The sequence below is a fragment of the Carassius carassius genome, chromosome 9 (genome assembly GCF_963082965.1).
Source record: "Carassius carassius chromosome 9, fCarCar2.1, whole genome shotgun sequence".
NCBI lineage: Eukaryota > Metazoa > Chordata > Actinopteri > Cypriniformes > Cyprinidae > Carassius > Carassius carassius.
In genome coordinates, this window is record NC_081763.1 from 2,307,501 (window position 1) to 2,335,000 (window position 27,500).

A 27,500-nucleotide genomic window follows, 5' to 3' on the forward strand; every position below is an offset into this window, starting at 1 on the left:
CTATAATCGCCAGTGCATTATATAAGTAGGGAAGGAAACCCAAAAGCTTACAGCACCTGGTATTCCCAAAAGTACTAACCAGGCCTATTAGATAATTACTGAAAAAATCCAAAAGTACTAACCTGGCCCAAACCTGCTTACATTTTGAGATCGGGCATTGACTCTTTTTTTTTTTTTTTTTTTCAAGATTATTGGACAATTAGTGAAAATTTCCTAAAGTACTAACCAGGCCTATTAGATAATTACTGAAAAAATCCAAAAGTACTAACCTGGCCCAAACCTGCTTAGATTTGGAGATCAGTTGAGATCGGGCATAGCCAGGATGGTATGGCCAGAAGCGAAGGAGGCTGCAAAGAGAGGGCTATTTAAAGATCAGCCACTATAATCGCCAGTGCTTTATATAAGTAGGGAAGGAAACCAAAAGCTTACAGCACCTGGTATTCCCAGGCGGTCTCCCATCCAAGTACTAACCAGGCCCAAACCTGCTTAGCTTCCGAGATCAGACGAGATCGGGCATAGCCAGGTTGGTATGGCCGTAAGCGATGGAGGCTGCAAAGAGAGGGCTATTTAAAGATCAGCCACTATAATCACCAGTGCATTATATAAGTAGGGAAGGAAACCCAAAAGCTTACAGCACCTGGTATTCCCAAAAGTACTAACCAGGCCTTTTAGATAATTACTGAAAAAATCCAAAAGTACTAACCTGGCCCAAACCTGCTTACATTCTGAGATCGGGCATTGACTCTATTTTTTATTTTTTGCAAGATTATTGGACAATTAGTGAAAATTTCCAAAAGTACTAACCAGGCCTATTAGATAATTACTGAAAAAATCCAAAAGTACAAACCTGGCCCAAACCTGCTTACATTCTGAGATCGGGCATTGACTCTTTTTTTTTTTTTTTGCAAGATTATTGGACAATTAGTGAAAATTTCCAAAAGTACTAACCAGGCCTATTAGATAATTACTGAAAAAATCCAAAAGTACTAACCTGGCCCAAACCTGCTTAGATTTGGAGATCAGTTGAGATCGGGCATAGCCAGGATGGTATGGCCATAAGCGAAGGAGGCTGCAAAGAGAGGGCTATTTAAAGATCAGCCACTATAATCGCCAGTGCTTTATATAAGTAGGGAAGGAAACCCAAAATCTTACAGCACCTGGTATTCCCAGGCGGTCTCCCATCCAAGTACTAACCAGGCCCAAACCTGCTTACCTTCCGAGATCAGACGAGATCGGGCATAGCCAGGTTGGTATGGCCGTAAGCGATGGAGGCTGCAAAGAGAGGGCTATTTAAAGATCAGCCACTATAATCGCCAGTGCTTTATATAAGTAGGGAAGGAAACCCAAAAGCTTACAGCACCTGGTATTCCCAAAAGTACTAACCAGGCCTATTAGATAATTACTGAAAAAATCCAAAAGTACTAACCTGGCCCAAACCTGCTTACATTCTGAGATCGGGCATTGACTCTTTTTTTTTTTTTTTGCAAGATTATTGGACAATTAGTGAAAATTTCCAAAAGTACTAACCAGGCCTATTAGATAATTACTGAAAAAATCCAAAAGTACTAACCTGGCCCAAACCTGCTTAGATTTGGAGATCAGTTGAGATCGGGCATAGCCAGGATGGTATGGCCATAAGCGAAGGAGGCTGCAAAGAGAGGGCTATTTAAAGATCAGCCACTATAATCGCCAGTGCTTTATATAAGTAGGGAAGGAAACCCAAAATCTTACAGCACCTGGTATTCCCAGGCGGTCTCCCATCCAAGTACTAACCAGGCCCAAACCTGCTTACCTTCCGAGATCAGACGAGATCGGGCATAGCCAGGTTGGTATGGCCGTAAGCGATGGAGGCTGCAAAGAGAGGGCTATTTAAAGATCAGCCACTATAATCGCCAGTGCTTTATATAAGTAGGGAAGGAAACCCAAAAGCTTACAGCACCTGGTATTCCCAAAAGTACTTACCAGGCCTATTAGATAATTACTGAAAAAATCCAAAAGTACTAACCTGGCCCAAACCTGCTTACATTCTGAGATCGGGCATTGACTCTTTTTTTTTTTTTTTGCAAGATTATTGGACAATTAGTGAAAATTTCCAAAAGTACTAACCAGGCCTATTAGATAATTACTGAAAAAATCCAAAAGTACTAACCTGGCCCAAACCTGCTTAGATTTGGAGATCAGTTGAGATCGGGCATAGCCAGGATGGTATGGCCATAAGCGAAGGAGGCTGCAAAGAGAGGGCTATTTAAAGATCAGCCACTATAATCGCCAGTGCTTTATATAAGTAGGGAAGGAAACCCAAAAGCTTACAGCACCTGGTATTCCCAGGCGGTCTCCCATCCAAGTACTAACCAGGACCAAACCTGCTTAGCTTCCGAGATCAGACGAGATCGGGCATAGCCAGGTTGGTATGGCCGTAAGCGAAGGAGGCTGCACAGAGAGGGCTATTTAAAGATCAGCCACTATAATCGCCAGTGCATTATATAAGTAGGGAAGGAAACCCAAAAGCTTACAGCACCTGGTATTCCCAAAAGTACTAACCAGGCCTATTAGATAATTACTGAAAAAATCCAAAAGTACTAACCTGGCCCAAACTTGCTTACATTCTGAGATTGGGCATTGACTCTTTTTTTTTTTTTTTTGCAAGATTATTGGACAATTAGTGAAAATTTCCAAAAGTACTAACCAGGCCTATTAGATAATTACTGAAAAAATCCAAAAGTACTAACCTGGCCCAAACCTGCTTAGATTTGGAGATCAGTTGAGATCAGGCATAGCCAGGATGGTATGTCGATAAGCGAAGGAGGCTGCAAAGAGAGGGCTATTTAAAGATCAGCCACTATAATCGCCAGTGCTTTATATAAGTAGGGAAGGAAACCCAAAAGCTTACAGCACCTGGTATTCCCAGGCGGTCTCCCATCCAAGTACTAACCAGGGCCAAACCTGCTTAGTTTCCGAGATCAGACGAGATCGGGCATAGCCAGGTTGGTATGGCCGTAAGCGAAGGAGGCTGCAAAGAGAGGGCTATTTAAAGATCAGCCACTATAATCGCCAGTGCATTATATAAGTAGGGAAGGAAACCCAAAAGCTTACAGCACCTGGTATTCCCAAAAGTACTAACCAAGCCTATTAGATAATTACTGAAAAAATCCAAAAGTACTAACCTGGCCCAAACCTGCTTACATTCTGAGATCGGGCATTGACTCTTTTTTTTTTTTTTTGCAAGATTATTGGACAATTAGTGAAAATTTCCAAAAGTACTAACCAGGCCTATTAGATAATTACTGAAAAAATCCAAAAGTACTAACCTGTCCCAAACCTGCTTACATTCTGAGATCGGGCATTGACTCTTTTTTTTTTTTTTTTTTGCAAGATTATTGGACAATTAGTTAAAATTTCCAAAAGTACTAACCAGGCCTATTAGATAATTAATGAAAAAATCCAAAAGTACTAACCTGGCCCAAACCTGCTTAGATTTGGAGATCAGTTGAGATCAGGCATAGCCAGGATGGTATGGCCATAAGCAAAGGAGGCTGCAAAGAGAGGGCTATTTAAAGATCAGCCACTATAATCGCCAGTGCATTATATAAGTAGGGAAGGAAACCCAAAAGCTTACAGCACCTGGTATTCCCAAAAGTACTAACCAGGCCTATTAGATAATTACTGAAAAAATCCAAAAGTACTAACCTGGCCCAAACCTGCTTACATTTTGAGATCGGGCATTGACTCTTTTTTTTTTTTTTTTTTTCAAGATTATTGGACAATTAGTGAAAATTTCCTAAAGTACTAACCAGGCCTATTAGATAATTACTGAAAAAATCCAAAAGTACTAACCTGGCCCAAACCTGCTTAGATTTGGAGATCAGTTGAGATCGGGCATAGCCAGGATGGTATGGCCAGAAGCGAAGGAGGCTGCAAAGAGAGGGCTATTTAAAGATCAGCCACTATAATCGCCAGTGCTTTATATAAGTAGGGAAGGAAACCAAAAGCTTACAGCACCTGGTATTCCCAGGCGGTCTCCCATCCAAGTACTAACCAGGCCCAAACCTGCTTAGCTTCCGAGATCAGACGAGATCGGGCATAGCCAGGTTGGTATGGCCGTAAGCGATGGAGGCTGCAAAGAGAGGGCTATTTAAAGATCAGCCACTATAATCACCAGTGCATTATATAAGTAGGGAAGGAAACCCAAAAGCTTACAGCACCTGGTATTCCCAAAAGTACTAACCAGGCCTTTTAGATAATTACTGAAAAAATCCAAAAGTACTAACCTGGCCCAAACCTGCTTACATTCTGAGATCGGGCATTGACTCTATTTTTTATTTTTTGCAAGATTATTGGACAATTAGTGAAAATTTCCAAAAGTACTAACCAGGCCTATTAGATAATTACTGAAAAAATCCAAAAGTACTAACCTGGCCCAAACCTGCTTACATTCTGAGATCGGGCATTGACTCTTTTTTTTTTTTTTTGCAAGATTATTGGACAATTAGTGAAAATTTCCAAAAGTACTAACCAGGCCTATTAGATAATTACTGAAAAAATCCAAAAGTACTAACCTGGCCCAAACCTGCTTAGATTTGGAGATCAGTTGAGATCGGGCATAGCCAGGATGGTATGGCCATAAGCGAAGGAGGCTGCAAAGAGAGGGCTATTTAAAGATCAGCCACTATAATCGCCAGTGCTTTATATAAGTAGGGAAGGAAACCCAAAATCTTACAGCACCTGGTATTCCCAGGCGGTCTCCCATCCAAGTACTAACCAGGCCCAAACCTGCTTACCTTCCGAGATCAGACGAGATCGGGCATAGCCAGGTTGGTATGGCCGTAAGCGATGGAGGCTGCAAAGAGAGGGCTATTTAAAGATCAGCCACTATAATCGCCAGTGCTTTATATAAGTAGGGAAGGAAACCCAAAAGCTTACAGCACCTGGTATTCCCAAAAGTACTAACCAGGCCTATTAGATAATTACTGAAAAAATCCAAAAGTACTAACCTGGCCCAAACCTGCTTACATTCTGAGATCGGGCATTGACTCTTTTTTTTTTTTTTTGCAAGATTATTGGACAATTAGTGAAAATTTCCAAAAGTACTAACCAGGCCTATTAGATAATTACTGAAAAAATCCAAAAGTACTAACCTGGCCCAAACCTGCTTAGATTTGGAGATCAGTTGAGATCGGGCATAGCCAGGATGGTATGGCCATAAGCGAAGGAGGCTGCAAAGAGAGGGCTATTTAAAGATCAGCCACTATAATCGCCAGTGCTTTATATAAGTAGGGAAGGAAACCCAAAATCTTACAGCACCTGGTATTCCCAGGCGGTCTCCCATCCAAGTACTAACCAGGCCCAAACCTGCTTACCTTCCGAGATCAGACGAGATCGGGCATAGCCAGGTTGGTATGGCCGTAAGCGATGGAGGCTGCAAAGAGAGGGCTATTTAAAGATCAGCCACTATAATCGCCAGTGCTTTATATAAGTAGGGAAGGAAACCCAAAAGCTTACAGCACCTGGTATTCCCAAAAGTACTAACCAGGCCTATTAGATAATTACTGAAAAAATCCAAAAGTACTAACCTGGCCCAAACCTGCTTACATTCTGAGATCGGGCATTGACTCCTTTTTTTTTTTTTTTTTGCAAGATTATTGGACAATTAGTGAAAATTTCCAAAAGTACTAACCAGGCCTATTAGATAATTACTGAAAAAATCCAAAAGTACTAACCTGGCCCAAACCTGCTTAGATTTGGAGATCAGTTGAGATCGGGCATAGCCAGGATGGTATGGCCATAAGCGAAGGAGGCTGCAAAGAGAGGGCTATTTAAAGATCAGCCACTATAATCGCCAGTGCTTTATATAAGTAGGGAAGGAAACCCAAAAGCTTACAGCACCTGGTATTCCCAGGGGGTCTCCCATCCAAGTACTAACCAGGCCCAAACCTGCTTAGCTTCCGAGATCAGACAAGATCGGGCATAGCCAGGTTGGTATGGCCGTAAGTGATGGAGGCTGCAAAGAGAGGGCTATTTAAAGATCAGCCACTATAATCGCCAGTGCTTTATATAAGTAGGGAAGGAAACCCAAAAGCTTACAGCACCTGGTATTCCCAAAAGTACTAACCAGGCCTATTAGATAATTACTGAAAAAATCCAAAAGTACTAACCTGGCCCAAACCTGCTTACATTTTGAGATCGGGCATTGACTCTTTTTTTTTTTTTTTTTTTCAAGATTATTGGACAATTAGTGAAAATTTCCTAAAGTACTAACCAGGCCTATTAGATAATTACTGAAAAAATCCAAAAGTACTAACCTGGCCCAAACCTGCTTAGATTTGGAGATCAGTTGAGATCGGGCATAGCCAGGATGGTATGGCCATAAGCGAAGGAGGCTGCAAAGAGAGGGCTATTTAAAGATCAGCCACTATAATCGCCAGTGCTTTATATAAGTAGGGAAGGAAACCAAAAGCTTACAGCACCTGGTATTCCCAGGCGGTCTCCCATCCAAGTACTAACCAGGCCCAAACCTGCTTAGCTTCCGAGATCAGACGAGATCGGGCATAGCCAGGTTGGTATGGCCGTAAGCGATGGAGGCTGCAAAGAGAGGGCTATTTAAAGATCAGCCACTATAATCACCAGTGCATTATATAAGTAGGGAAGGAAACCCAAAAGCTTACAGCACCTGGTATTCCCAAAAGTACTAACCAGGCCTTTTAGATAATTACTGAAAAAATCCAAAAGTACTAACCTGGCCCAAACCTGCTTACATTCTGAGATCGGGCATTGACTCTATTTTTTATTTTTTGCAAGATTATTGGACAATTAGTGAAAATTTCCAAAAGTACTAACCAGGCCTATTAGATAATTACTGAAAAAATCCAAAAGTACTAACCTGGCCCAAACCTGCTTACATTCTGAGATCGGGCATTGACTCTTTTTTTTTTTTTTTGCAAGATTATTGGACAATTAGTGAAAATTTCAAAAAGTACTAACCAGGCCTATTAGATAATTACTGAAAAAATCCAAAAGTACTAACCTGGCCCAAACCTGCTTAGATTTGGAGATCAGTTGAGATCGGGCATAGCCAGGATGGTATGGCCATAAGCGAAGGAGGCTGCAAAGAGAGGGCTATTTAAAGATCAGCCACTATAATCGCCAGTGCTTTATATAAGTAGGGAAGGAAACCCAAAATCTTACAGCACCTGGTATTCCCAGGCGGTCTCCCATCCAAGTACTAACCAGGCCCAAACCTGCTTACCTTCCGAGATCAGACGAGATCGGGCATAGCCAGGTTGGTATGGCCGTAAGCGATGGAGGCTGCAAAGAGAGGGCTATTTAAAGATCAGCCACTATAATCGCCAGTGCTTTATATAAGTAGGGAAGGAAACCCAAAAGCTTACAGCACCTGGTATTCCCAAAAGTACTAACCAGGCCTATTAGATAATTACTGAAAAAATCCAAAAGTACTAACCTGGCCCAAACCTGCTTACATTCTGAGATCGGGCATTGACTCTTTTTTTTTTTTTTTTTTGCAAGATTATTGGACAATTAGTGAAAATTTCCAAAAGTACTAACCAGGCCTATTAGATAATTACTGAAAAAATCCAAAAGTACTAACCTGGCCCAAACCTTCTTAGATTTGGAGATCAGTTGAGATCGGGCATAGCCAGGATGGTATGGCCATAAGCGAAGGAGGCTGCAAAGAGAGGGCTATTTAAAGATCAGCCACTATAATCGCCAGTGCTTTATATAAGTAGGGAAGGAAACCCAAAAGCTTACAGCACCTGGTATTCCCAGGCGGTCTCCCATCCAAGTACTAACCAGGCCCAAACCTGCTTATCTTCCGAGATCAGACGAGATCGGGCATAGCCAGGTTGGTATGGCCGTAAGCGATGGAGGCTGCAAAGAGAGGGCTATTTAAAGATCAGCCACTATAATCGCCAGTGCTTTATATAAGTAGGGAAGGAAACCCAAAAGCTTACAGCACCTGGTATTCCCAAAAGTACTAACCAGGCCTATTAGATAATTACTGAAAAAATCCAAAAGTACTAACCTGGCCCAAACCTGCTTACATTCTGAGATCGGGCATTGACTCTTTTTTTTTTTTTTTTTTGCAAGATTATTGGACAATTAGTGAAAATTTCCAAAAGTACTAACCAGGCCTATTAGATAATTACTGAAAAAATCCAAAAGTACTAACCTGGCCCAAACCTGCTTAGATTTGGAGATCAGTTGAGATCGGGCATAGCCAGGATGGTATGGCCATAAGCGAAGGAGGCTGCAAAGAGAGGGCTATTTAAAGATCAGCCACTATAATCGCCAGTGCTTTATATAAGTAGGGAAGGAAACCCAAAAGCTTACAGCACCTGGTATTCCCAGGGGGTCTCCCATCCAAGTACTAACCAGGCCCAAACCTGCTTAGCTTCCGAGATCAGACAAGATCGGGCATAGCCAGGTTGGTATGGCCGTAAGTGATGGAGGCTGCAAAGAGAGGGCTATTTAAAGATCAGCCACTATAATCGCCAGTGCTTTATATAAGTAGGGAAGGAAACCCAAAAGCTTACAGCACCTGGTATTCCCAAAAGTACTAACCAGGCCTATTAGATAATTACTGAAAAAATCCAAAAGTACTAACCTGGCCCAAACCTGCTTACATTTTGAGATCGGGCATTGACTCTTTTTTTTTTTTTTTTTTTTCAAGATTATTGGACAATTAGTGAAAATTTCCTAAAGTACTAACCAGGCCTATTAGATAATTACTGAAAAAATCCAAAAGTACTAACCTGGCCCAAACCTGCTTAGATTTGGAGATCAGTTGAGATCGGGCATAGCCAGGATGGTATGGCCAGAAGCGAAGGAGGCTGCAAAGAGAGGGCTATTTAAAGATCAGCCACTATAATCGCCAGTGCTTTATATAAGTAGGGAAGGAAACCAAAAGCTTACAGCACCTGGTATTCCCAGGCGGTCTCCCATCCAAGTACTAACCAGGCCCAAACCTGCTTAGCTTCCGAGATCAGACGAGATCGGGCATAGCCAGGTTGGTATGGCCGTAAGCGATGGAGGCTGCAAAGAGAGGGCTATTTAAAGATCAGCCACTATAATCACCAGTGCATTATATAAGTAGGGAAGGAAACCCAAAAGCTTACAGCACCTGGTATTCCCAAAAGTACTAACCAGGCCTTTTAGATAATTACTGAAAAAATCCAAAAGTACTAACCTGGCCCAAACCTGCTTACATTCTGAGATCGGGCATTGACTCTATTTTTTATTTTTTGCAAGATTATTGGACAATTAGTGAAAATTTCCAAAAGTACTAACCAGGCCTATTAGATAATTACTGAAAAAATCCAAAAGTACTAACCTGGCCCAAACCTGCTTACATTCTGAGATCGGGCATTGACTCTTTTTTTTTTTTTTTGCAAGATTATTGGACAATTAGTGAAAATTTCAAAAAGTACTAACCAGGCCTATTAGATAATTACTGAAAAAATCCAAAAGTACTAACCTGGCCCAAACCTGCTTAGATTTGGAGATCAGTTGAGATCGGGCATAGCCAGGATGGTATGGCCATAAGCGAAGGAGGCTGCAAAGAGAGGGCTATTTAAAGATCAGCCACTATAATCGCCAGTGCTTTATATAAGTAGGGAAGGAAACCCAAAATCTTACAGCACCTGGTATTCCCAGGCGGTCTCCCATCCAAGTACTAACCAGGCCCAAACCTGCTTACCTTCCGAGATCAGACGAGATCGGGCATAGCCAGGTTGGTATGGCCGTAAGCGATGGAGGCTGCAAAGAGAGGGCTATTTAAAGATCAGCCACTATAATCGCCAGTGCTTTATATAAGTAGGGAAGGAAACCCAAAAGCTTACAGCACCTGGTATTCCCAAAAGTACTAACCAGGCCTATTAGATAATTACTGAAAAAATCCAAAAGTACTAACCTGGCCCAAACCTGCTTACATTCTGAGATCGGGCATTGACTCTTTTTTTTTTTTTTTTTTGCAAGATTATTGGACAATTAGTGAAAATTTCCAAAAGTACTAACCAGGCCTATTAGATAATTACTGAAAAAATCCAAAAGTACTAACCTGGCCCAAACCTTCTTAGATTTGGAGATCAGTTGAGATCGGGCATAGCCAGGATGGTATGGCCATAAGCGAAGGAGGCTGCAAAGAGAGGGCTATTTAAAGATCAGCCACTATAATCGCCAGTGCTTTATATAAGTAGGGAAGGAAACCCAAAAGCTTACAGCACCTGGTATTCCCAGGCGGTCTCCCATCCAAGTACTAACCAGGCCCAAACCTGCTTATCTTCCGAGATCAGACGAGATCGGGCATAGCCAGGTTGGTATGGCCGTAAGCGATGGAGGCTGCAAAGAGAGGGCTATTTAAAGATCAGCCACTATAATCGCCAGTGCTTTATATAAGTAGGGAAGGAAACCCAAAAGCTTACAGCACCTGGTATTCCCAAAAGTACTAACCAGGCCTATTAGATAATTACTGAAAAAATCCAAAAGTACTAACCTGGCCCAAACCTGCTTACATTCTGAGATCGGGCATTGACTCTTTTTTTTTTTTTTTTTTGCAAGATTATTGGACAATTAGTGAAAATTTCCAAAAGTACTAACCAGGCCTATTAGATAATTACTGAAAAAATCCAAAAGTACTAACCTGGCCCAAACCTTCTTAGATTTGGAGATCAGTTGAGATCGGGCATAGCCAGGATGGTATGGCCATAAGCGAAGGAGGCTGCAAAGAGAGGGCTATTTAAAGATCAGCCACTATAATCGCCAGTGCTTTATATAAGTAGGGAAGGAAACCAAAAGCTTACAGCACCTGGTATTCCCAGGCGGTCTCCCATCCAAGTACTAACCAGGCCCAAACCTGCTTAGCTTCCGAGATCAGACGAGATCGGGCATAGCCAGGTTGGTATGGCCGTAAGCGATGGAGGCTGCAAAGAGAGGGCTATTTAAAGATCAGCCACTATAATCACCAGTGCATTATATAAGTAGGGAAGGAAACCCAAAAGCTTACAGCACCTGGTATTCCCAAAAGTACTAACCAGGCCTTTTAGATAATTACTGAAAAAATCCAAAAGTACTAACCTGGCCCAAACCTGCTTACATTCTGAGATCGGGCATTGACTCTATTTTTTATTTTTTGCAAGATTATTGGACAATTAGTGAAAATTTCCAAAAGTACTAACCAGGCCTATTAGATAATTACTGAAAAAATCCAAAAGTACTAACCTGGCCCAAACCTGCTTACATTCTGAGATCGGGCATTGACTCTTTTTTTTTTTTTTTGCAAGATTATTGGACAATTAGTGAAAATTTCCAAAAGTACTAACCAGCCCTATTAGATAATTACTGAAAAAATCCAAAAGTACTAACCTGGCCCAAACCTGCTTAGATTTGGAGATCAGTTGAGATCGGGCATAGCCAGGATGGTATGGCCATAAGCGAAGGAGGCTGCAAAGAGAGGGCTATTTAAAGATCAGCCACTATAATCGCCAGTGCTTTATATAAGTAGGGAAGGAAACCCAAAATCTTACAGCACCTGGTATTCCCAGGCGGTCTCCCATCCAAGTACTAACCAGGCCCAAACCTGCTTACCTTCCGAGATCAGACGAGATCGGGCATAGCCAGGTTGGTATGGCCGTAAGCGATGGAGGCTGCAAAGAGAGGGCTATTTAAAGATCAGCCACTATAATCGCCAGTGCTTTATATAAGTAGGGAAGGAAACCCAAAAGCTTACAGCACCTGGTATTCCCAAAAGTACTAACCAGGCCTTTTAGATAATTACTGAAAAAATCCAAAAGTACTAACCTGGCCCAAACCTGCTTACATTCTGAGATCGGGCATTGACTCTATTTTTTATTTTTTGCAAGATTATTGGACAATTAGTGAAAATTTCCAAAAGTACTAACCAGGCCTATTAGATAATTACTGAAAAAATCCAAAAGTACTAACCTGGCCCAAACCTGCTTACATTCTGAGATCGGGCATTGACTCTTTTTTTTTTTTTTTGCAAGATTATTGGACAATTAGTGAAAATTTCCAAAAGTACTAACCAGGCCTATTAGATAATTACTGAAAAAATCCAAAAGTACTAACCTGGCCCAAACCTGCTTAGATTTGGAGATCAGTTGAGATCGGGCATAGCCAGGATGGTATGGCCATAAGCGAAGGAGGCTGCAAAGAGAGGGCTATTTAAAGATCAGCCACTATAATCGCCAGTGCTTTATATAAGTAGGGAAGGAAACCCAAAATCTTACAGCACCTGGTATTCCCAGGCGGTCTCCCATCCAAGTACTAACCAGGCCCAAACCTGCTTACCTTCCGAGATCAGACGAGATCGGGCATAGCCAGGTTGGTATGGCCGTAAGCGATGGAGGCTGCAAAGAGAGGGCTATTTAAAGATCAGCCACTATAATCGCCAGTGCTTTATATAAGTAGGGAAGGAAACCCAAAAGCTTACAGCACCTGGTATTCCCAAAAGTACTAACCAGGCCTATTAGATAATTACTGAAAAAATCCAAAAGTACTAACCTGGCCCAAACCTGCTTACATTCTGAGATCGGGCATTGACTCTTTTTTTTTTTTTTTTTTGCAAGATTATTGGACAATTAGTGAAAATTTCCAAAAGTACTAACCAGGCCTATTAGATAATTACTGAAAAAATCCAAAAGTACTAACCTGGCCCAAACCTTCTTAGATTTGGAGATCAGTTGAGATCGGGCATAGCCAGGATGGTATGGCCATAAGCGAAGGAGGCTGCAAAGAGAGGGCTATTTAAAGATCAGCCACTATAATCGCCAGTGCTTTATATAAGTAGGGAAGGAAACCCAAAAGCTTACAGCACCTGGTATTCCCAGGCGGTCTCCCATCCAAGTACTAACCAGGACCAAACCTGCTTAGCTTCCGAGATCAGACGAGATCGGGCATAGCCAGGTTGGTATGGCCGTAAGCGAAGGAGGCTGCAAAGAGAGGGCTATTTAAAGATCAGCCACTATAATCGCCAGTGCATTATATAAGTAGGGAAGGAAACCCAAAAGCTTACAGCACCTGGTATTCCCAAAAGTACTAACCAGGCCTATTAGATAATTACTGAAAAAATCCAAAAGTACTAACCTGGCCTAAACCTGCTTACATTCTGAGATCGGGCATTGACTCTTTTTTTTTTTTTTTGCAAGATTATTGGACAATTAGTGAAAATTTCCAAAAGTACTAACCAGGCCTATTAGATAATTACTGAAAAAATCCAAAAGTACTAACCTGGCCCAAACCTGCTTAGATTTGGAGATCAGTTGAGATCAGGCATAGCCAGGATGGTATGGCCATAAGCGAAGGAGGCTGCAAAGAGAGGGCTATTTAAAGATCAGCCACTATAATCGCCAGTGCTTTATATAAGTAGGGAAGGAAACCCAAAAGCTTACAGCACCTGGTATTCCCAGGCGGTCTCCCATCCAAGTACTAACCAGGCCCAAACCTGCTTAGTTTCCGAGATCAGACGAGATCGGGCATAGCCAGGTTGGTATGGCCGTAAGCGAAGGAGGCTGCAAAGAGAGGGCTATTTAAAGATCAGCCACTATAATCGCCAGTGCATTATATAAGTAGGGAAGGAAACCCAAAAGCTTACAGCACCTGGTATTCCCAAAAGTACTAACCAAGCCTATTAGATAATTACTGAAAAAATCCAAAAGTACTAACCTGGCCCAAACCTGCTTACATTCTGAGATCGGGCATTGACTTTTTTTTTTTTTTTTTTTGCAAGATTATTGGACAATTAGTGAAAATTTCCAAAAGTACTAACCAGGCCTATTAGATAATTAATGAAAAAATCCAAAAGTACTAACCTGGCCCAAACCTGCTTAGATTTGGAGATCAGTTGAGATCAGGCATAGCCAGGATGGTATGGCCATAAGCAAAGGAGGCTGCAAAGAGAGGGCTATTTAAAGATCAGCCACTATAATCGCCAGTGCATTATATAAGTAGGGAAGGAAACCCAAAAGCTTACAGCACCTGGTATTCCCAAAAGTACTAACCAGGCCTATTAGATAATTACTGAAAAAATCCAAAAGTACTAACCTGGCCCAAACCTGCTTACATTCTGAGATCGGGCATTGACTCTTTTTTTTTTTTTTTGCAAGATTATTGGACAATTAGTGAAAATTTCCAAAAGTACTAACCAGGCCTATTAGATAATTACTGAAAAAATCCAAAAGTACTAACCTGGCCCAAACCTGCTTAGATTTGGAGATCAGTTGAGATCGGGCATAGCCAGGATGGTATGGCCATAAGCGAAGGAGGCTGCAAAGAGAGGGCTATTTAAAGATCAGCCACTATAATCGCCAGTGCTTTATATAAGTAGGGAAGGAAACCCAAAAGCTTACAGCACCTGGTATTCCCAGGCAGTCTCCCATTCAAGTACTAACCAGGCCCAAACCTGCTTAGCTTCCGAGATCAGACGAGATCGGGAATAGCCAGGTTGGTATGGCCGTAAGCGAAGGAGGCTGCCAAGAGAGGGCTATTTAAAGATCAGCCACTATAATCGCCAGTGCATTATATAAGTAGGGAAGGAAACCCAAAAGCTTACAGCACCTGGTATTCCCAGGCGGTCTCCCATCCAAGTACTAACCAGGCCCAAACCTGCTTAGCTTCCGAGATCAGACGAGATCGGGCATAGCTTTTTTTTTTTTTTTTTTTTTTTTTTTTTCAGGCATAGCTTTTATTTTTATTTAGTAAGCATAAATTTTACATGCAATCAAATAAACATTAGAAAAAAAACTAAAAAACATCCTTTTCAGGCATGGCAATATGCATTTGCCCAAGAATCCACACAACATCTTTTGTAAATATTTTGTAAAAATTTCCCACCTTGTTTTCAAATATAAAATAATTATACAACATTTGAACATAGTCTCCCACCATCCCTTTAAACAGTAACCACAAATTTAAAATAAAGTCCCTGTTTTTAGCCACATTTCTTCTTTTCCAAATTGCCTTTTTTGCCAAAATTAATAATAAATTAATTAGTTTCTTATTTGCATTATTCTCGTTCATTCCTAACATAAAATTCATCTCCCAGTTCAAATCCCCCTTATTATCCCTCAAAGCATTAATTGTCTCTTTTAGTTCTTTAAAAAAAGGGGTCAGTTTTTCACAATATAAAAACAAGTGTAAAATACCTTCATCAGCATTTTTACATACTTTGCACTGTGCATTTTTTCTTTTAGCATTGCACACAATCGCATTTCAGTTAAAACCACATTGTGTCTTATAAAATAATCCAAACATTCTAGTTCCACATCCAAACATTGCCATTTTAGGATCTTCCAAATATCTTTGTTTTTGACTTCATTAAAATGCCTCATCCAAAATACATTAGCAATAGGTTTTTTAAAAACAGAATTTCTAAAAAAACAGTAAAACATTCCAACAGTTCCCAAATTTAAGTCAAACCACTTATCTTTCCATTTGAAAAACATATCCATTTTGTTTTCGCTTCTCCCCCCTTTGCTTATTTCATCCAGCCATTGCCTTGGGATTGCCTTTTTTACATCCTCATATCGTCTTCTTAAACCTGACATATTAAAATCCTCCTTCTCCTCTTCCATAGCATCTATAATGACCTGCAATGGTAAAAATCCCTCTTTATATTCCCATAAAACATCTCGTATTTTTAAAATTCCCACCTTCATCCATTTTTTAAAATAGATATCCTGCTCTTGTAGCTTTATCTTTCCATTCAGAAACAGAGGTTGAGAGGGTTCCGGTGTAGGAAATGACGGAGTGAGTCGCGTTTCTGCCCTGCTCCCAACCTCTACGTTTATAACTTTTATTACAGTCCAGCTAAAGTGTTAAAAACGATCCCCAACGTTTAAATATATTCGACAGTGCATCGCCGCTTTGAGAGAATAACCAGTAGATCGAAAAAAGGGGACCAGAAAGGAGAGAACGACCCTCCGAACACCGTGCTACCCGCGCTAGCAGATATGCTAGCTAAACACGAGGTTTCTCTTATGACAAAGTTCCAGGCGGAATTTAACACTGCGTTCTCCAAACTCGAGGAGCGGGTTGATAAATTCCAGAATACCTTACTCGACCACCAACAGCGTCTCTCGTCTTTGGAGACATTTGCAGACTCCACGAGCCAAGACATGAAGGCCATGGAAGCAGAGCTGACCGCAATGTCTGAAGCGAACGCTAAGCTACAGTCTAAGCTTGTTGACCTGGAAGGCCGCTCTAGAAGAAACAACATAAGGATAGTGGGCCTTCCAGAGAACATCGAAGGCGCCCACCCCACGGCTTTTTTCTCTCAGGTTTTGGTGGAGATTCTTGGCGATCAAATATTGAACTCTACCCCTGAACTTGACCGAGCCCACCGCACCCTAGCTCCAAAGCCGGGGCCTGGCGGCAAAGCCCGGCCCGTCATCATTCGCTTCCTTAAGTTTCAAGAGCGGGAGTTGGTTGTGCGTGAAGCTCGACGTTTACGGGGCAGATTAAACTACAGGGGCTCTCAGATCCACATCTTCGAGGATTACTCACCTGAAGTGGCAGAACAACGCTCTGAATACCGGGCCGTGATGAAACAGCTATACGACCTGGGCCTTAAACCGACTCTCCTTTTCCCAGCCAGGCTGTTCATCAGGCCCGAAACCGGGCCGCGACGCCACCTCCCTTCCCCGAAAGCTGCTCAGGACTTCATCGCTTCTCAACGTCAAAGCAGCGCGGGACCCACGGAGGACGGGTAACGTAACTTGCTTGGCTTTGAGACGGCGGAGCTAGACCTACACGACTGGTGGTTTACTGTGCCAGCTTCACTCCTTTTCCAAGGGCTACTGTAAATTGAGGTCCCTCGGAAGTGGTCTACTTTTAACTAACTTACTGGATGGCTAAGACACGACAACCCACTTGCTTTATCGTTTATTGAGCTGGTAAGACTGCTCTAGGACTTTTAGCCATAAACAGCTAATGTTACCAGCTATGCTTATGCGACTATAGAGATGTGGGGGTGGAAATGCAACTTTACATGTGCGTGCACGCGACCGTGTGTGTATGGTGGTGTGAGTATACACGCGCTACATTCTTTTGCAACATATTACTACGTTTGTGTGTGTGTGTATATGTGTGCATAGGTGTGTATGTATGCATATACATGTAATTCTCTCTTAATCTAGAGCTCACTTTTTTTTATTTACTTTTATTTACCCATTTATTTATTATCTTTCTTTGGCAATGTTTGTGTTCGACTTTATGGTTGATGTTAATATTTTTGTTTGGCTGCGGTGATTCCTTAACTATGTGTGCGCGCGCACGACCGTATGCACGAGCCACATCTTTTTGCCATACTGTCTATGCTTTTTGCAGCCTATTTTATTTACTTTTACTTACCTATTTATTTTCTTTCACGGTCAATGTCTGAGTTCGATTTTATGGTTTACATTAGCATTCTTGTTAAGTTGTGTTGGCGGACTATGGAGAAAGATGCTGTTTGAATGACGAGTTTCGGTTTGTTTTGGTAATGTTCTGTCACTGGACTATTTTGTTGCACATGGGAGTTGGGGACACTAGGAATTCATGCGGAAGTGTAATAGACACACCGCTGTGCAATGGACACTGAAAATATTGCTTGTTATTGGGGTTTTCCAGGCCAGAGGGTTGTTTGTGTGTGTTTATGTATGTGGTTGTCATCCGGTGTGCCCCCCCCCCCCCTTTTTTTTTTTTTTTTTTTTTTTCTTTCTCTCTTTCCCTTATTTCTCTCTTTCTCTCCTTCACCCCCAAATCCTGCTCCGCCTTCTCAAGGAATATCAATAAGATATGTCAAGCATGAACAATATAATTAGATTTATCTCATGGAATGTGCGGGGGGTGGGTGGCCCCACTAAGAGCGATAAGATAATGACCCACTTACAACAACTCAAAGGTGATGTGTTTTTTATTCAGGAGACCCACCTGCGCAACAGGGAGGTGACACGACTAAAAAGGGGTTGGGTTGACCATGTTTTTCACTCCAGATTTAACGAAAGGGCCAGAGGCACCGGCATTATGATTCGTAAAAACGTCATGTTTGAACCAGGTAAAGTGGTATCAGACCTTAATGGTCGATTTGTTATCGTCACTGGCAAATTACAAAATACACCCGTCATCTTGGCCAGCGTTTATGGTCCTAACTGGGATGACTGTTCATTCATATCCAAACTATTCACGTCGTTACCAAACATTGATAATCATCATATAATTATAGGCGGGGATTTTAATCTGGTTCAAGACCCCATACTAGACAGATCATCAAATAAACCGCACTCTGTAAGCAAATCTGCCAAAATTTTACACGACTTCGCCAAACGACTGGGCCTCTTCCGACCCATGGAGGCACACTTCTCCCATGACCAAGACATTCTCTTTCTTTTCTCATGTGCACCACACCTACACACGCATAGATTTCTTCCTTCTAGATGACAGACTGCTCTCCATGATTAAGTCCAGTGACTACCACAGTATCGCAATATCGGACCATGCTCCTACCTCCCTTGACTTACACTTTCGTACTCACGCCAGCCCCTTCAGACAGTGGAGGTTTAACTCTTCTTTATTAGCGGAAGATTCCTATAAGCAATTTATACACTCCCAGATAACTCTTTTTTTTGAGCTGAATGACTTGCCAGATATAAACAGAGGTGTAATTTGGGAGGCTTTGAAAGCTTATATTCGAGGACAGCTTATCTCATTTGTGTCTAACTCAAAACGAGTTGAAGCGTCACAAACGTTAGACCTGTTACAGAAAATTAAGAGCATTGATGACGAATATGCGGTTAACCCAGACCCTATCCTTCACAGAGAGCGTCTTAGACTTCAGACAGACTTTGATCTCCTATCTGATAACAAAGCCAGGCTCCATTTGCTCAAATCTAGACAGCGTTTTTTTGAATTGGGGGATAAAGCGGGGAAGCTTCTGGCTCATCAGGCTAGAGCTGAAGCAACCTCACGGCTTATTCCTGCCATTAGAGCCAGCTCAGGCGAGTTGCACACTGATCCTGTTATTATTAATAAAATGTTTGCTGAATTTTACGCTGACCTATATACCTCTGGTTGCCCCCCTATTGCGGACGAGACGCCTAACGATTTGACTTTCCCCCAAGTGGACGCAGAATCAGTGAAAGACCTAGGTGCCCTTATAACCACTGCTGAGGTTCAGGGAGCCATTAATTCCCTACAGAGCAGTAAATCCCCGGGGCAGGATGGCTTCACTGTAGAGTATTACAAGACTTTTTCCGCTTTTCTCGCACCAGCCCTAAAAGATATGTACAACGAGGCTTTTCATCAGCGTCGCCTTCCGGATACCCTGTCTAAAGCCACCATCTCCCTAATTCTTAAGAAAGGGAAAGACCCCCTGCTCTGTGGCAGCTACAGGCCAATCTCGCTTCTCAACGTAGATCTCAAGATTCTCGCAAAGATTCTTGCACTCCGTCTTCAAAGGTTAATGCCCTCCATTATCTTGCCAGATCAGACAGGGTTTATGCCGGGCCGACAGTCTTTCCATAACACGAGACGGCTACTCGACATTATTCACTCATCAAATAATAATATTCCGGAAATTGTGGTGTCCCTCGATGCCGAAAAGGCATTCGACAGGGTCGAGTGGGGATATCTGTACGCGGCAATGGATAGGTTCGGTCTGGGTGAGAACTTTATCTTATGGGTCAGATTATTATACTCATCCCCGACAGCTTCTGTTCAAACTAATGACGTGTTATCCCCTCCTTTCCCACTTCGGAGAGGCACTAGACAGGGCTGTCCCGTCTCCACTCTTATTCGCCATAGCAATAGAACCTCTAGCCATCTGGCTCCGTGCGGAGGAAGGCTTCAAGGGCATCACACGATTTGGCGTAACTCATAAAGTTTCACTATATGCCGACGACCTGCTCCTGTATATCTCTAACCCTGTCATCTCACTCCCTGTCATTTTAAATGTTTTGGAACGGTTTGGTACATACTCCGGATATAAACTCAACTACCAGAAAAGTGAGCTTTTGGCGATAAATTCTCTGGCAAAGCAGCTCCCACGCTCGTTATCGGCATTTAGGTGGAGTAACGACGGATTTATCTACTTGGGGGTTCATATTACAACGACCGCGTCTGAATTGTTCTGTAAAAATTTCGTACCTCTGGTCGCAAAAACTGTAAGTGATTTCGACCGATGGGCGGTCCTGCCACTCTCCCTCGTAGGCCGGGCAAATTTGATCAAGATGGTTACCCTCCCCAAATTCCTTTATCTGTTCCAGCACATCCCTGTACTCATCTCCAAATCTTTTTTTGACAAACTGGATTCAGTGATATCTAAATTTCTTTGGGGCGGCAAACCTGCCAGGATCCGCAAAACGATCTTACAGTCCCCTAAGTCCGAGGGGGGCCTGGCCCTCCCTAATTTTAGACGATATTATTGGGCAGCTAACATGCAAAAACTTTTATACTGGATGAGTGGGGACCCCTCTCCTCCTGCCTGGGTACATTTGGAGCGATCAAGCGCACGCTTCCCGTTGCGGTCTGTCCTATGCTCCCAACTCCCTTTGCCTTCAGGACCTGCAGGCTCGTGCCCGATTGTATCCCTCTCACTCAAGATCTGGAGTCAGATTAGGAAGTGCTTAGGTTTGCAGGGTCCCTCCATCCTGACACCACTGCTCCAAAATCATGTCTTTACCCCCTCAAGATCAGATTTGGCATTCAGGGCCTGGCATAGTAATGGTATCACTAGTGTTAAGGACCTATACAAGGATGGCATATTTGCATCCTTCACAGAGCTCTCATCTCTTCACAACTTGCCAAAATCACATCTCTTCCGCTTTTTTCAGATTAGAGATTTTGTTAAGAAAACATTTCCCCACTTTCCAAACCGCCCCCCCGAAACATTGACTGACTCCCTTTTGGCGATAGATCCCAATAGTAAAAAATGCATTTCCGTATTGTACCAGTTACTGGGATCGACCTCTGCAAACCCTGGTGCCCTTTCCAAAGCTGCGTGGGAGGGCGACCTGAACATGGCTATTACGGACGAACAGTGGGGCCATGCTCAGGTTATGGTTCATTCTTCTTCCATATGTGCCCGTCATGGTCTAATCCAATGTAAGATCCTTCATAGAGTTCATTACACAAATGCAAAATTGTCCAAAATATACCCTAATGTCCGAGACGCCTGTAATAGATGTAACCAGTCCCCTGCCAATCATACGCATATGTTTTGGTCCTGCCCTATACTGACAACTTTTTGGACTAACTTTTTTGACACCTTGAGTAGAGCCTACGAACACACGATCCCTCCCAGCCCTTTGTCAGCCATTTTTGGCATTTCCCCAGACACTGACCTCCCTGTTGCGCTGAAGCGAGCCCTGGCATTTACATCGTTGCTAGCCCGAAGGCTGATTCTGCTCAACTGGAAGCTTCCCCGCCCCCCCACACATGATCGTTGGATTATAGAAGTGCTTGGCAATCTGAGGTTGGAAAAGCTCAGATCCTCTTTGAAAGGCGCTACCTCAGCATTTCTGGGCACGTGGAGCCCTTTCCTGGGGCGGGTTAATTCTCTCAATCTGTCCCCTGATTTGGAGGTTTGAATCCCTACTTATTTATTTAATTTACTTACCCTTTTTTTGTGTGTGTGTCTGTTCTGATGAATGTCTGTTGGTATGCTCGGATTCGTGTGTTTGTCTTCGTTTTTGGCCTGTGTTGGGTTAGTTTGTGGGGTGGGGTGGGGAGGGGACCGGGTCCAGGTGTCACTTTGGTCCCATTTTGTAATGTTTATTGTTACCTATATATCTGTCACCTGGTGTTGGGAAAAAATGTAAAATCCACTCAATAAATAAAGTTGGAAAAAAAAAAAGAAACAGAGGTTGATTTAAAACAACTTTCCTCCCCCTCGGATTAAAATCAACCTCTTAAGCACTTAAAACTTCCTGATAAAATCCTGGTATACCCTCTAGCATCCAATTTTTGAGTTTCATCCATAAAATATTATCCCCAAATTTAAAATTCCCACATTTATTTAGATAAAAACCCATCATTTTTTTCCATTCAGCTTTGTTTGTCCTATCCAGATATTTTTTAACAACTTTCACCCTCATACTTTTCATTTTTTGTTCCACATCCACTAAACCCATCCCTCCCTCATCCAGCTGCCCTATTAATGTAAAATAAGCAATCCTTGGAGGCTTTTTATCCCATAAAAACTCTAAAACACATTTCTTTATCCTTTTTAAAACCCAGTTTGGCAATGGCATCACATGTAAAACATACCACATTTTAGACAACATTAACAAATTCACAATTAATATTTTCCCCCTCAAACTTAAAAACATGTTCCTCCAAAAAATCAACCTTCTCTCCATTCCACCTACTATCCCTTCCCACATATTATCTACTGCCACTTTTTCATTCTTTGCTAACACCACCCCTAAAATCTTTATTTCCTGTACCTCCATGAACTTAAACACCCCTGCTAAATCCACCACCCCTCCAAATTTCATATACACAGTTTTTTCTTCATTGATTTTTGCACCCGTCCCATCACAATAGTATTTAATTTTTTCCATAACCTTTTTAACGCTTTCCATATTTTCCACCACAATTGTTGTATCATCTGCGTATTGAAAGATTTTCTTAAATTCCCCTTCCTCTTCCATTTTTATTCCTTTTATTCCTTCCTCCTTATTTATTAAAAGTCCTAAAGGTTCTGCCACCAAAGAATAAAGCTGTGCCTGATAACGGACACCCCTGCCTTATAGACCTTAAAACTTTAAAAGGTTGACTTAAAAATCCATTACATTTTACTTTCGTTAAGATATCCTTGTATAAAATTGCAATCCATTTAATAAAATTTTCCCCAAAACCGAACTTCTTTAAAACAGAAAATAAGAATTTATGCTCCACTCTATCAAATGCTTTTTCAAAATCCAACCTTATAACATATGCTTTCTTTTCCTTTTCTTTTATATAACCTATTATGTCTCTTATGCTACTTGTAATGTCTGCTATGTCCCTCCCTTTTACACCATATGCTTGATTAGTTTCAATTATACTTGGCATTACATTCTTCAATCTGTTAGCTAAAACTTTAGCTAAAATCTTAAAATCAGTATTTAGCATTGTGATGGGTCTAAAATTCTTCAAATTTGTTTTATCACCTTGTTTCTTATAAATTATTTTCATTAAACCTAACCCCATTCTTGGATTGACTCCTTCTTTCCTAAAAATATGATCATAAATCCCCTTTAAAATCACACTGAGTTTTTCTTTAAAAACTTTGTAAAATTCACTTCCAATACCATCTATTCCTGGACTCTTTTTTACTCTTAGGGAGTTTATAGCTTGTATAATTTCTTCCGTTTCTATCTCCTTTTCACAGTCTATTTTATCTTCTTCTCCTACTTTCCTAGTTATTCTTTGCAACAAAACATTTCCCTTCTCCTCCTCCACCCCTTCTGATTTAAAAAGCTTTTCATAAAAAGTCTCTATTTCTTTTAAAATCTCTCCTGTATTAAAAACCGACTGGCCATCTCTGTTTTTAAGCTCTTTGATCATTTCAGCTTTTCCCCTACTTTTTTCGAGATTAAAAAAGAATCGGTTACATTTTTCCCCCTCTATTGTGTATTTAGCTTTACTTCTCAACATCGCTCCCTTGCATTTGTCTTCCTCCATTTTTTTAAGCTTCTCCTCCATTTCAAACACTTTTTGCACATTTACTTCATTTTTGTTTAACTCTTCTTTTAACATTCTTCTTATTTCTTTTTCCTTTGTCCTTTTCACCCTTTGCAGTATATTACAGAAATTAATTGAATATTTCTTTATTTTAAATTTCAAATTTTCCGACCATTGTCTTTTATCTTCTAAATACATTGCATCTTTTTTTTCCTCATCTAATAAATTCTCTATCCCATTTTTAAAACTTTCATGATTTAAGATTTCTGTATTTAAAATCCATACCCCAGGCCCTTTCGTTTCCCTTTTAAAATCCATCCTCATTAAAACCATTTTATGATCACTTAAAGTTGTTTCTTTATAAAGTACATCATCAATAAAACAATCCAAATTTCTTGTGCTCAGAAAATAATCTATCCTAGTTTGGCACATAAAATTCCCAACTAACTGTTTTCTGGAATATTCTCTCTTTTTTCCATTTCTTTCTCTCCAAACATCAATCATATTTTTTTCTTCCATCAATAATTTAAGTTCCTTCCTTCCACCGTCCGTCCTAAAAACCATCCCATTAGCCATGTCTATTTTGCTAAAAACAGTATTAAAATCCCCTGCAACCACCACCCTTTTCCATTTCTCTATTATGTCTCTTAAAACATTAAAATACATTTTCTTATCCTTTTCCTCATTTGGTGCATGCACATTTACTACAATAAATTTTTCATCCTCAAAATCAATTTCTACTGCAATACATTTCCCTTTTTTATCATCATAGATTTGATTTGTCATAGTAGCTTTCCCTTTTTTAATCAAAATAGCCACTCCTCCTCCCAAACTTTTCTCCCCGTTACTAAAAAATATTTCCCCATCCCACCTTCTTTTAAAATCTTCCATTACATTTCCTTTCCAGTTAGTTTCTTGCAATAAAATCATATCATCATTTTTACACAACTCTTTCATCTTTTCAAATTTCAAAACATTCAATAATCCTCTTGCATTAAAGGACACAATTTTCAACACCATAAAGTAAAACAAAAACGATAAAATCCCCATCTTATTAGTCCATATCTTCTCCCTCTTCTAAAAGTCCACCACTGTCCTGATTTTCTGTAAACACTTCCTTCACCACTCTTTTCCTTGCTTTTTCAATATTTGGTGTTACCTTTTTCACTCTTCTTCTTTTGTTCGATGCCCCCGTGCTCCCACCATCCGTGATGTTTCCACTCTCAATGTCTAGCTCCCCTTCTTCGTTGACTCCTTCCTGCTCCTCCACTTTGTCTAGTATATTCTGTATACTCGCCGTTATCTGCATTGGTGTCCATGTCTCTTCCTCTTCCTGTGTTGATGTTGTTAATTCATGTCCATTTCCTATGTTCTTTTCCTTGGATTTTTCTGCGTCCTCCTGTTGCTCCTCCTCATTATCATTCTCATGCATCTGCCCGCTCACTTGATCCTTTTCCTGTTGCTCATTGTCCATCCAACATTCACATTTGTCCAAAGTCATTTTACAGTCTGGGCACCTCATCGCAGTACAGTCTCTTGCGAAATGGCCTCTTTCCTCGCATTTGTGACATTTGAAGTCCGGACAGTCCTTCATTATATGTTCAGGGCTCATACACAGTCTACAGGTCTTCACCTGCTTACTGTGTATCACCCTAAAGTATTGAGGACCTCCCTCGGTCTCCATCCTTGTGCTGTATGGTAAAGAAGCCACTTCCTTTGGAAAACGCACTCTTAAGAACCTCGTTCCATCTTCTATATGGGTGCCCGAGTAGAATCTCCTCCTTATTTGAGAAATGGGTCTTACTCCCCATCCTTCAAGCTTATTTAAAATCTCATGGTCATTCATGTATGCAGGCAAATGCATGAACGAGACAACAAAGTCTCTATTGTGTAACTTTTTAATTTCACAAATTTTACCTTTAATGGTTAGTCCATCAACCAGTTTCTCAGTGTCCTCTTCATGCTCCAATGTAATCTCATATTCCCTCATCTGCTTAGGTCGTATTGCTAAAATTCTTGTTACTTCAATCTTTTCTGTTAGTGCTTTTATAATATCCTCTGCTCTCCCGTCTTTTACCTCCGACAAATCCACCACCACAGTCGCTTCTTTTGTGTAAATCCTCTTATCAGTTATTTCATTGTAATCCTTTTCTCTTTGTCGATAACCCAGTCCATTTTCTGCTTGCCTCCGTGTTCCTCGTGTCAAATCCATGTCAGTTGCCATTAATCTATCCATTTTACATAAAACAAACCACTATAATCGCCAGTGCTTTATATAAGTAGGGAAGGAAACCCAAAAGCTTACAGCACCTGGTATTCCCAGGCGGTCTCCCATCCAAGTACTAACCAGGCCCAAACCTGCTTAGCTTCCGAGATCAGACGAGATCGGGCATAGCCAGGTTGGTATGGCCGTAAGCAAAGGAGGCTGCAAAGAGAGGGCTATTTAAAGATCAGCCACTATAATCGCCAGTGCATTATATAAGTAGGGAAGGAAACCCAAAAGCTTACAGCACCTGGTATTCCCAAAAGTACTAACCAGGCCTATTAGATAATTACTGAAAATATCCAAAAGTACTAACCTGGCCCAAACCTGATTACATTCTGAGATCGGGCATTGACTCTTTTTTTTTTTTTTTTTGCAAGATTATTGGACAATTAGTGAAAATTTCCAAAAGTACTAACCAGGCCAATTAGATAATTACTGAAAAAATCCAAAAGTACTAACCTGGCCCAAACCTGCTTAGATTTGGAGATCAGTTGAGATCAGGCATAGCCAGGATGGTATGGCCATAAGCGAAGGAGGCTGCAAAGAGAGGGCTATTTAAAGATCAGCCACTATAATCGCCAGTGCTTTATATAAGTAGGGAAGGAAACCCAAAAGCTTACAGCACCTGGTATTCCCAGGCGGTCTCCCATCCAAGTACTAACCAGGCCCAAACCTGCTTAGCTTCCGAGATCAGACGAGATCGGGCATAGCCAGGTTGGTATGGCCGTAAGCGAAGGAGGCTGCAAAGAGAGGGCTATTTAAAGATCCGCCACTATAATCGCCAGTGCACTATATATATAGGGAAGGAGACCCAAAAGCTTACAGCACCTGGTATTCCCAAAAGTACTAACCAGGCCTATTAGATAATTACTGAAAAAATCCAAAAGTACTAACCTGGCCCAAACCTGCTTACATTCTGAGATCGGGCATTGACTCTTTTTTTTTTTGCAAGATTATTGGACAATTAGTGAAAATTTCCAAAAGTACTAACCAGGCCTATTAGATAATTACTGAAAAAATCCAAAAGTACTAACCTGGCCCAAACCTGCTTACATTCTGAGATCGGGCATTGACTCTTTTTATTATTTTTTTTGCAAGATTATTGGACAATTAATGAAAATTTCCAAAAGTACTAACTAGGCGTATTAGATAATTACTGAAAAAATCCAAAAAAGTACTAACCTGGCCCAAACCTGCTTACATTCTGAGATCGGGCATTGACTCTTTTTTTTTTTTTTGCAAGATTATTGGACAATTAGTGAAAATTTCCAAAAGTACTAACCAGGCCTATTAGATAATTACTGAAAAAATCCAAAAGTACTAACCTGGCCCAAACCTGCTTAGATTTGGAGGTCAGTTGAGATCAGGCATAGCCAGGATGGTATGGCCATAAGCGAAGGAGGCTGCAAAGAGAGGGCTATTTAAAGATCAGCCACTATAATCGCCAGTGCTTTATATAAGTAGGGAACGAAACCCAAAAGCTTACAGCACCTGGTATTCCCAGGCGGTCTCCCATCCAAGTACTAACCAGGCCCAAACCTGCTTAGCTTCCGAGATCAGA

The 27,500-nt window shown here is 41.3% G+C and overlaps 25 non-coding genes across 25 annotated transcripts in view; all 25 read right to left on the bottom strand.

Moving 5' to 3' along the window:
- Positions 1–422: 422 nt before the first annotated feature.
- LOC132150888 (5S ribosomal RNA) lies at positions 423–541 on the bottom strand. The gene has a single exon (XR_009436064.1). It is a non-coding gene; the product is annotated as a 5S ribosomal RNA (ribosomal RNA).
- Positions 542–1,145: 604 nt separating this feature from the next.
- On the bottom strand, positions 1,146–1,264 carry LOC132150170 (5S ribosomal RNA). The gene has a single exon (XR_009435413.1). It is a non-coding gene; the product is annotated as a 5S ribosomal RNA (ribosomal RNA).
- Positions 1,265–1,724: 460 nt separating this feature from the next.
- On the bottom strand, positions 1,725–1,843 carry LOC132150171 (5S ribosomal RNA). The gene has a single exon (XR_009435414.1). It is a non-coding gene; the product is annotated as a 5S ribosomal RNA (ribosomal RNA).
- Positions 1,844–2,303: 460 nt separating this feature from the next.
- Positions 2,304–2,422, bottom strand: LOC132149864 (5S ribosomal RNA). Its single transcript, XR_009435124.1, has one exon. It is a non-coding gene; the product is annotated as a 5S ribosomal RNA (ribosomal RNA).
- A 461-nt stretch (positions 2,423–2,883) lies between these two features.
- On the bottom strand, positions 2,884–3,002 carry LOC132149911 (5S ribosomal RNA). The gene has a single exon (XR_009435167.1). It is a non-coding gene; the product is annotated as a 5S ribosomal RNA (ribosomal RNA).
- Positions 3,003–3,987: 985 nt separating this feature from the next.
- LOC132150889 (5S ribosomal RNA) lies at positions 3,988–4,106 on the bottom strand. Its single transcript, XR_009436065.1, has one exon. It is a non-coding gene; the product is annotated as a 5S ribosomal RNA (ribosomal RNA).
- Positions 4,107–4,710: 604 nt separating this feature from the next.
- On the bottom strand, positions 4,711–4,829 carry LOC132150172 (5S ribosomal RNA). The gene has a single exon (XR_009435415.1). It is a non-coding gene; the product is annotated as a 5S ribosomal RNA (ribosomal RNA).
- A 460-nt stretch (positions 4,830–5,289) lies between these two features.
- Positions 5,290–5,408, bottom strand: LOC132150173 (5S ribosomal RNA). The gene has a single exon (XR_009435416.1). It is a non-coding gene; the product is annotated as a 5S ribosomal RNA (ribosomal RNA).
- A 463-nt stretch (positions 5,409–5,871) lies between these two features.
- LOC132150260 (5S ribosomal RNA) lies at positions 5,872–5,990 on the bottom strand. The gene has a single exon (XR_009435497.1). It is a non-coding gene; the product is annotated as a 5S ribosomal RNA (ribosomal RNA).
- Positions 5,991–6,452: 462 nt separating this feature from the next.
- LOC132150890 (5S ribosomal RNA) lies at positions 6,453–6,571 on the bottom strand. The gene has a single exon (XR_009436066.1). It is a non-coding gene; the product is annotated as a 5S ribosomal RNA (ribosomal RNA).
- A 604-nt stretch (positions 6,572–7,175) lies between these two features.
- On the bottom strand, positions 7,176–7,294 carry LOC132150175 (5S ribosomal RNA). Its single transcript, XR_009435417.1, has one exon. It is a non-coding gene; the product is annotated as a 5S ribosomal RNA (ribosomal RNA).
- Positions 7,295–7,757: 463 nt separating this feature from the next.
- LOC132150908 (5S ribosomal RNA) lies at positions 7,758–7,876 on the bottom strand. Its single transcript, XR_009436083.1, has one exon. It is a non-coding gene; the product is annotated as a 5S ribosomal RNA (ribosomal RNA).
- Positions 7,877–8,339: 463 nt separating this feature from the next.
- Positions 8,340–8,458, bottom strand: LOC132150261 (5S ribosomal RNA). The gene has a single exon (XR_009435498.1). It is a non-coding gene; the product is annotated as a 5S ribosomal RNA (ribosomal RNA).
- A 463-nt stretch (positions 8,459–8,921) lies between these two features.
- Positions 8,922–9,040, bottom strand: LOC132150891 (5S ribosomal RNA). The gene has a single exon (XR_009436067.1). It is a non-coding gene; the product is annotated as a 5S ribosomal RNA (ribosomal RNA).
- A 604-nt stretch (positions 9,041–9,644) lies between these two features.
- Positions 9,645–9,763, bottom strand: LOC132150176 (5S ribosomal RNA). The gene has a single exon (XR_009435418.1). It is a non-coding gene; the product is annotated as a 5S ribosomal RNA (ribosomal RNA).
- A 463-nt stretch (positions 9,764–10,226) lies between these two features.
- Positions 10,227–10,345, bottom strand: LOC132150909 (5S ribosomal RNA). The gene has a single exon (XR_009436084.1). It is a non-coding gene; the product is annotated as a 5S ribosomal RNA (ribosomal RNA).
- A 462-nt stretch (positions 10,346–10,807) lies between these two features.
- Positions 10,808–10,926, bottom strand: LOC132150893 (5S ribosomal RNA). The gene has a single exon (XR_009436069.1). It is a non-coding gene; the product is annotated as a 5S ribosomal RNA (ribosomal RNA).
- Positions 10,927–11,530: 604 nt separating this feature from the next.
- LOC132150177 (5S ribosomal RNA) lies at positions 11,531–11,649 on the bottom strand. Its single transcript, XR_009435419.1, has one exon. It is a non-coding gene; the product is annotated as a 5S ribosomal RNA (ribosomal RNA).
- A 604-nt stretch (positions 11,650–12,253) lies between these two features.
- Positions 12,254–12,372, bottom strand: LOC132150178 (5S ribosomal RNA). Its single transcript, XR_009435420.1, has one exon. It is a non-coding gene; the product is annotated as a 5S ribosomal RNA (ribosomal RNA).
- A 463-nt stretch (positions 12,373–12,835) lies between these two features.
- On the bottom strand, positions 12,836–12,954 carry LOC132149865 (5S ribosomal RNA). Its single transcript, XR_009435125.1, has one exon. It is a non-coding gene; the product is annotated as a 5S ribosomal RNA (ribosomal RNA).
- A 460-nt stretch (positions 12,955–13,414) lies between these two features.
- LOC132150799 (5S ribosomal RNA) lies at positions 13,415–13,533 on the bottom strand. The gene has a single exon (XR_009435980.1). It is a non-coding gene; the product is annotated as a 5S ribosomal RNA (ribosomal RNA).
- An 838-nt stretch (positions 13,534–14,371) lies between these two features.
- Positions 14,372–14,490, bottom strand: LOC132150052 (5S ribosomal RNA). The gene has a single exon (XR_009435301.1). It is a non-coding gene; the product is annotated as a 5S ribosomal RNA (ribosomal RNA).
- An 11,481-nt stretch (positions 14,491–25,971) lies between these two features.
- LOC132150895 (5S ribosomal RNA) lies at positions 25,972–26,090 on the bottom strand. Its single transcript, XR_009436070.1, has one exon. It is a non-coding gene; the product is annotated as a 5S ribosomal RNA (ribosomal RNA).
- A 462-nt stretch (positions 26,091–26,552) lies between these two features.
- Positions 26,553–26,671, bottom strand: LOC132150896 (5S ribosomal RNA). Its single transcript, XR_009436071.1, has one exon. It is a non-coding gene; the product is annotated as a 5S ribosomal RNA (ribosomal RNA).
- A 747-nt stretch (positions 26,672–27,418) lies between these two features.
- The window catches only part of LOC132149948 (5S ribosomal RNA), a 119-nt gene continuing 37 nt past the window's right edge, over positions 27,419–27,500 (bottom strand). The window contains exon 1 of the ribosomal RNA XR_009435202.1: positions 27,419–27,500. This exon is cut by the window's right edge and continues 37 nt beyond it. This is a non-coding gene — a ribosomal RNA (5S ribosomal RNA).